The 8,773-nt window shown below is 37.0% G+C and overlaps 1 pseudogene; it reads right to left on the reverse strand.

Moving 5' to 3' along the window:
• Window positions 1-5,868: 5,868 nt before the first annotated feature.
• Window positions 5,869-8,063, reverse strand: LOC106359640 (annotated as a pseudogene).
• Window positions 8,064-8,773: the final 710 nt, after the last annotated feature.

Raw genomic sequence — 8,773 nt, forward strand, 5'->3', positions numbered from 1 at the left:
CTCTCAGTCAAACTTTCTTCCATATGCGCTTTTCTACTGCGTGTAATACCAACCTCGTTATTCCGAATACGTTAATGTTTTTTTGAGAAAAATACGCTAATATATCTCTTGAAACAAAATCTCAACATCACAAAATCTTATGTTTCTTTAGTTTTATACTTTTTGCTGATCTGATATGTTGTTGTTTTGATACGTCATTTTTCCTTTGTCTAAACAGAAATTGCTGAGAGTTTGGAAAAAAAAAAATCTTCTTTATATAATACGCTTTAAGCGAACACCAGCTTAACAAATTATTTGACACTCAAACAAAATTTAAGTCTGAAAATTATTTTAAGATAAAATTGATATACAATATTTTAAACAAATAATAAATAAAATTAGTATATTAATTTTCTTATAATTGTTAAATATATATTTGTAATTTCGTAAATATGAAATCATATTTATGTAAACTAATACAAGTTTTCATATGAAAAGGTTCCCAGCGCCCAGCAGTGAAGGAGAAAACTTTGAAAAAAGATTATCATAGCTCGATTTTTCCGAGTTCAGTTCACGGTTCGATGTGACGTTTCGTTTGAGAACATGTAGAAAGAAAATGATTGTTGAATCCGAGGTTTGTTAGGTCGAATGAAATGAAACAAAACTCGATTTGTGGTTCTTTAAAAACGTTTTATTGAACGGTAAGAGATAACGAAAGTGGTTACAAGGAGTTTTAAGGAAAAGAGACAAGGTCGGAGCTTCGTTGAAAGCACCGACGAGAATACAAAGAGGCTCGATCGGTTGTAAAACCCTAAACTTGCCGTCAGTGTTTTAGTGTCTATTTCGGATCCCCTTTCTCTCTCCTTCATGTCCTCCTTTTATAGCTTTAGTTCATTATCCTTCGTTCGCCCTAAGGTGGTGTTCGCCCTAAAGGCCCAAGCCTGACTCCATGCTTGATGGGCTTTTGAGTCGAACAGAGGTTTGCTGAGCGGATGTCGACTTGATCAATCGATCTTTTGTGAGGCTAAAGCCGTCGAACGAATCCTCAAGCCGGCCGATCCATTAACCGAGCTGATCATCGTCGAGGTTTATATGTTAATGGGCTGAATCATGTTGTTCGATGGGCCTAGTGGAGGAATGTCAAATTCCTCTCCAACAGTAAGCCCCCCATAGCCCACTCATGAGGGATCATGGTTCGTCTCAGTAGGATAGCAAGAGTTGGTTCTGAGAACAACATGTTCGGTCCTGCGCCAATCGATCGTCTAATGCTATTTGGTATACTATTCGATCAATTGACATGCGCCGATTGATCGATTGACATGCGTCCAATTGCTCAAGTTTTCAATTAATGCTCGCCTGATCTCGGGGGATTGATATGTCGCGGGTTTTAGAGAAGCATTGTTTGGTGTGAGGTTGTTTATCAGGAGGATGTTCTGGTCTTGTTAGGCATCAGGTCGATCGATCGACATACACCCAGTTGCTCAAGTCCTCGATCGATGCTCGCCTGCTCGTTCGTTCTGATACGTCGCAGGGTTTAGAGATCGCCAATGTTATTTGTCGTTTGATTGTTAACTGAGTTATCTGCCCGGTTTCCGTTGTATGGCATTTGGACGAAAGGAGGGGGACATTGATTAGTTATGCGTTGATCGGTCGATTGATCGGCCGCCAGGTTGCTCCTTGCGTTGCTCGCATCTTTGTTGAAGACTCATTGATCGGACGGTCTGATTTGACGTGGGAAACTGACGCGACAACTCTAGTGGTGTGGAAAACGAGGCGTTAATAGGCCCAATAAGCCTAATGATGGGACTTTTCCCGAAGCCCGTATGCTTTTGCTATAAATAGGGTCTTCATCCCTTATTTCTTCACTTCTGCTCAGATCCAAAAAGGTATCCTCTCTCTCTCTTCCTTATATATGGTTTTTAGCCGACCTCCTCTTGTTTTCGAAGAGCGCCGTCGAATCTGGTCTCCGCCGCCGACGAAGGTTCTCGCCGCCGGATCTCCCGCCGTTGAGTCGTTCGATGTCGTCGCCCCGGCGGAGGTATTCTGAAACAGAAAAGGGAAGGGGCATTAGGTCCGATTCGAGTACTTCGATCGATCTGCCGTCTGGTCCAAAGTTGTTGGATGCTGCGATTAGGGCTCATCGAGGGGCTCCTGGTGATGTTGCTAGCTTGAGATCCAATCGGATCGAGGTCGCTGGCGATGCTGAGGAGCGATACGAAAGGATTAGCGACTGCGACTCGCTGGCGAACGATGGGGTCGTCGACATTGGTAAAGAGGACGCGGGTGGTCGCTCAGACGGTTCGGCGAAGAAGACCCGTAGGCTGATTACGTTCCTTTATCGGTGCGATCAACCTATCGAGCAGCTGCTGGATCTCCCGTCAAGATTCCTTCGATTGACTGTCGTACAGGGGCAGAGTTGGAACGGCATTTTGCCCACCCGATCGACTTTCAAGAGTGTTTCTTCGCTGTTGAAGGAGTGTAGAGCGCGCGGCGTTGAGTTTATCATTCCTCGGCCCGACCAGCGGCCTTGGGCTCCACCCATCGGTTTTCAATGCGTCTATGAGTCTTTCTTCCAACAAGATTCTAAGTTGTGGTTTCCGATTCCTCGCCTAATAGCTATGACTCAGTTGATGATCGGAGCGGTGAGAATTTCTGTTGCGTTGATGGTGATGGCAGCGGAGATAAACATATCGATGTTTGTTCGAATCTTCGAAGAGTTGACACAGATCCAACTGAGACCCGGCGGTGTGTACGAAACTCTGGCAGTGTTACTACTTTTATGTGCAGATGCGTTCGGGGTTAAGTATCCTGACCGGCCATCCTTCAAAGACGAAACTCTGGCAGTGTTACTACTTTTATGTTAAAGCTAACAGTGCTGCCTTTGAAGAGTCGCCGGACGACCGCTTCCACATCCTATGGAACTGTCGTATCGGTAGTTTAGCTGATGTCAAGCGACTGATTGATTTTTTTTTATGTCAGTTTAAACTCCTTGTCTTCCGACTTTTGTAGTTATTCATCTGAATACTATCGGACCATTGGATACTTTTTGGAAGGACGTTCCGAAGATCGTTGTACTCAGTCGGCAGCATTGGGAAAACTTCGACCGTCGAAGGATCAGTCGCCAGCAAGAGTGAATCGCTAAAGGTCACTTCTTTTCTCTCTTTTTATGATCAATCGATCGGCCATCAAATATTTCTCTGGGTTGACTTGTTTTTCTCTTTGCCTCAGACGATTGGCCATCGAACGTTCCTTGCGAGGAGACAAAGGGAAAAAGATTGAAGCTTCCACTCATGGGTAAAATTCCGAAGTCGTACCACTACAACGACATTCTCGATGCTCAATTGGCGAGAGCTTCAGTGCCATGACGGTAGCGGAAGAGGAGGATTCTGACGCTCGTGGATCTCCTGATGGGGGGATAGATGCTTCTGCGGGGGAGGCCTTGGTAGAGGGGGCGATTGATCAGGTGTCCGACGCTCGTCCGTCCAAAAAGAAGAAGAAGAAAAGTAAGTCTTCTAAGAGAGCGAAAGCTGGTCTTGAATGGGAAAGAGAACAGGAAGTTGAGATCAATCAGGTAGAGGATGATCGCTTAACCGACGAGGTGGAGGGGAATCGCGAGGCTGCTCAGACGAATAATTTTGAAGACTTAATTGAGGACGGTCAAGTCGAAATCTTTAGGATCGAAGAGAAAAAGGTTGGTTGAGCATGGTGTTCTTGAGTCCGCTGTTAAAATCATGTCAAACCGGTAGATGGGATTTCACGTAAAATATAAATCTCATCTACTGGTCTGACGTGAAATCCCAGTTTTATAATTTAGGTGATATCATATATAGGTCCTGACTTAACATATTTTTTATTTTGGAGATTGACTTAACATATTTCTTATTTTGATTAAAAAGTAAGTATTTGTATATTATACTGCTAGTTAGGTAGGTTTAGGTTTTGTATTTTAATACATACTAGACCCTGATCCGCGCACCACCGCGGGTATGAATTTTCGGTTTTTAGTTATTTATTTAACTAAATGATGTATTTGTAATATTTGATGTATTACATTCACCAAGTAAATAATTTTTTTGGCATCTTAAACCATCTATTTATGATGAATATTCGATATCATATACAAAATTGAACAAATAGACGTAATTAAAGAATTGTAGACGATATATAAAAACAATGGTTATTAATGTAAAATATGAAGAAATATTATATCATGACTTAGTATGACATAAAAGATTATAAATTATTTATACATGTTTAAAGAAAATAAAATTATTTTTAAACTTATATGAAAAATTTAACATATAAAAAAGGTGATGAATTAGTCATCGAACTGTAAATAATTTCATAATTTTGTTAATAATAAATTATTTATAGTCTTTGTTTTTCGTCAAGATAATTATTAAATGTCCATAACATTAATATGTTAAAAGACCATATTATGAAAGCTCATGTTGTAACCGTTTTTTTCTGAGAAGTGTAACAAAAAAAATTACCTTCAACTCTTCGTTTTGTTTAAGTTCTGTGTCGGTAAAAGATTAAAAAAATCTCTCTATATTTTTAAATGTTCAATTTGAAGCTTATTATGCGAAAATCATACGCAAATATAGGCAATTGGTTGGAATCTCTATATCTTTATATTCTTATAAATTTTAAATTTATTGTTTCCTCTTCTGCAAGCAAATCAATTACCGAAGTAATAGATCAATTGGTTGGAATCAAATCTATTCTTATAATTAGTGTAATTATGGTTACAGTTTCTATATTTAATAGGTACATTAAAGATACGACATTGAAGATATTCTGTTTTGATTAATAGAAGATATTGGATTTTGAGTTTGTATTTATTGATTTGTTTTTTTATAAAGCTTAGAAAATCAGCGGGATGATTGGTTGGTTGATACATCCTATAAAGAAAACGAAAACTATAGGTGGTTTGACTATTGTACATCGATCGATGCATGATGTAAGTTGACTATATAAAACTTGAGCATGATCATTTCAAACTAAAGTATAGGTAGGTTATATGCATTTGTTATATTGTAGTTAATATATTTTAAATATTATATAAGTCAAGTGATTCACGTTTTCGTAAAAATAAAATTCAAGTTCATTATTGGGCCGTACTCGTCCGTAATAAGCTACGTTAAATATGATGTATTTTTAGGTTCATTTAATGACATTAAGTTTAAATTTCATTAAGGAAAACTCATTAATTTAACTGGAAAAGACGAGCATTAAAATAGGTAGGTTCATTTAATGACATTAAGTTTAAATTTGAGTAACGAAAACTCATTAATTTAACTGGAAAAGACAAGCATTAAAATGGGTAGTTTAATTTAATTTTCAGTGGCTTGGAAGTGTAAATAAGTTAAAAAATTTAGGGGTATTTTTTAATGGGTACTTCTAATTTAATAATATAGATTTGTAGACTGACCGAGTTATGATTTTATATAAATAATAAAAATCGTTATTCTTAGTTATTTTTGATGGCATAACATGTGATTAATAGCAATTAAAAGTTTTCGTTATTTTGTAATGTTCCTCAATCAATTTATATTACTGCGAATTTTGATTAAATATAGAAAAGTGATTACAATGTGTTTCTTTATCCAACAAACAAACCAAAGAGAAGGAATACAATTTCAAACATTCCTTCATAAGAAAATGAATACAAACATATAAATCAATAATTTTGTTACAAAATTTTATAACATTAAATGGACGTTTTTGTGTATGAATGTTGTTTAAACAATATCCACTTCTACAACGGGCAGGGTGACGATGTGGGCGACGTCAAGCTGCATATTAGATAGCAATTCTCTGTTAATATATATATATATTTTTTTTTTTTTTAACTTGAGAAAGTATATTGTATTACCATGTATAAATACCAAATAGCATATATCAAAAATAAATCTGGAGAAAAAATTCTTACTCTAAGAAACTTTTCCAGCAAGAGTCACTTGTTTCATCATCAAGGAACTTCTCCCAGTCCTCTAGGACATCTGAAGCTGATGAGTGTTGAGTTGTACCAGGATAGTTCAAACCGGATGTTTCAGGAGAAACCGATATCAAACCAGTAGATGGGATTTCACGTAATTGATCACCATAATAACCCGGCATCATATCGGGTCCGGTTTTATAATTTACCTCAGTGGTAGTACTGGTACCCGGTTTAGCTGATTTCAGATTCTCCTTAGAAACCGTAACCAAACCAGGAAGCTGGTTATCTTCAAAACCATCCCAGTCATGTCCAAAAGATGGCATGAAATCTTCATTTTCACTTTTGTTTATGAAAACCTGTTGACCACCAATAGCATTCAGTTGTCCAGCCCCCGGCTCCGGTTTAGGATTCACTGAATTTGTATTGAAATCATTGACTACAGGCTCCTGTTTAGGAATCAATGAGTTGGTACGGAAGCTATTGATGTTTGGTACGGCTTTGGGGGTTATCATTTGAAGCATTTTATGGATTAATTGGAGTTTGAGAAGATTTTCCAAAGCAGTTTTGTTGTTGAAGAGGTTACTGTTACCAAATTGCCCGTTACTAAAAGCCGCCGCAAGCATTTGAGAAACGTCGAGTATAGGGCTAAGATCGTTGGTTCTTGGCTCGTGCGTGGTTGGATCAATCCCCATTTGCAACATCTTCTTCCTCATATGAGTGTTCCAATAGGTTTTTATTTCGTTATCGGTTCTTCCTGGTAGATGACTCGCAATCTTCGACCATCTGTAGAATAAATGTCAAATTTAATCGTTACAACCAAAAACCAAAGATTAACATTTTTTTATGGTAAGAGATCTTAAATTGAAGACTAGACTTGTAATAATTCTATAACACTTATTTTTGGGTTCACCCCCCCCCGGTCCTACCAATAGGATTGTGTTATTTCATATTCGATATCTTTTAAGAAACGAAATGAAATATTGTCAAATTATATTATGTTTTTAAAATAATAAAAAGTAAAAAAAATATATAAAAAATAGTAGTAATTACAAAAAAAAAATTTAACGTCCTCACCAAAACACTAAACCATAAATCATAATCTCTAAACCATAAATCCTAAACCCTAAATCTTCGGTTAAACCCTAAACCTTTGGATAAATCTTAAACTCTAAATCAAAAACACAAAACACTAAAACACTCAAGGGTTTAGGGTTTAGTGTTTAGGATTTAGGGTTTAGGGTTTAGTGTTGTAGTGTTTAGTGTTTTTGATTTAGAGTTTAGGATTTATCTAAGGGTTTAGGGTTTACCCAATGGTTTAGGGTTTATGATTTAGGGTTTAGGGATTATGATTTAGGGTTTAGTATTATGCTGACGACGTTTAAAATATATTTTTTAAATTTTTTTTCTGTAACTACTATTTTTTTATTTCTTTTGACCTTTTATTTTAAAAACATAATATAAGTTGATAATATTTTGTTTCATTTTCTATAAGATATCGAATTTGAAATAATAAAATCCTATTGGTTGCTGAACCTAGGGGGTGAACCCAAGAATAACTCATCCTATAATATAAAGAAATACAAAACTGCTCACCTTCTAAGCATTTTAATCAATAATTGTTAATCATTTGTAAGCGCAAACGATTAACGTATTTTTTTGACATCACACAAACGATTAACGTTAAAACGTCTAAAATGCATTTCGCATAACTATTTTATGAAAAAATGGAAAATGTTTTATATTTCAAAATTATGAAAACATGCAAATGGAAACAGATAAACATCGTTTTGAAAAAAATAGAGACGTAAATCATTAGTCGATGCTAAAGAGTCTCATAAAAGAAAAAAAAATACTAATTCACAAAAAGGTCTTACTTGTTGCCAAGAAGGGCATGGAGTCTAACGATATTAATCTCTTCTTCGTCAGAGAACTCGCCTCGCCGGATATCAGGCCGGAGATAATTCATCCACCGGAGACGACAGCTCTTACCGCAGCGGTTAAGTCCAGCGAGCTTTGGAAGCGACCGCCAATTCCCATAACCCTTCTTATTTATATAAGCCCTGAGCTTATCATCTTCTTCGGGCATTCACGGTCCTTTCTTCATGTCTTTGTCTTGATCGCAACACGGTGATCTTCCCATTTTTTTGCTTAAGAACCCTAATTTTATTAAGGATTATTGAAGATTTGATTCTTTCTTTCGTAGCTATCTACGGTCTATTGTATGTGTATATATATATACATGTGGGAAAAGGAGCCATGATAAAACTAAAGTTTTTTTTTTTTTTTTTTTAATTTTATTTTAATAGTCTTCCTCCCTATAGTGGGACATCAGTTTTCAGAAAGCAAATAAAATTTTAAGAGAGACACATGTGAACGAAAGCTTTAAAGGGATAAAGTTAAGACGTCGTTACGGCTGGAAGTACGTAAACCAAGTAACAAGATGAGACTCCTGAAAAGATTGAGAGCGTTGTGTTGGTTGAACTGGTCTGCGGTCCATTCCTATGAGTTTTGCCTTCATGATCACTTGAATTTCCTTGATAAGGAGGTGGGCTGATCTGCTTGTTGAGTTATGCAATCTCAGGTTCCTTTCACGCCAAAGGACATAGCATACTGCCTGAAGTAGAAGCTTGCAAATAAATTTAACTTTGGGATGTGGAGAAGCTGTTAAAACCCATGTGAGAATACCATCAAAAGAGTGAGGCGGGTGAAGTGTGGGATGTGTGAAAAAAGACGTCCAAACCTCTGCATATACAAGACAATCAAAGAACAAGTGTGATCTTGATTCATTAGCCCGGTCGCAGAGGAGACATGAGCTTGGCACAATCATTCCCCAAGTTATCAGCCTATCCC

The sequence above is a fragment of the Brassica napus genome, chromosome C8 (assembly GCF_020379485.1).
Source record: "Brassica napus cultivar Da-Ae chromosome C8, Da-Ae, whole genome shotgun sequence".
NCBI classification, from domain to species: domain Eukaryota; kingdom Viridiplantae; phylum Streptophyta; class Magnoliopsida; order Brassicales; family Brassicaceae; genus Brassica; species Brassica napus.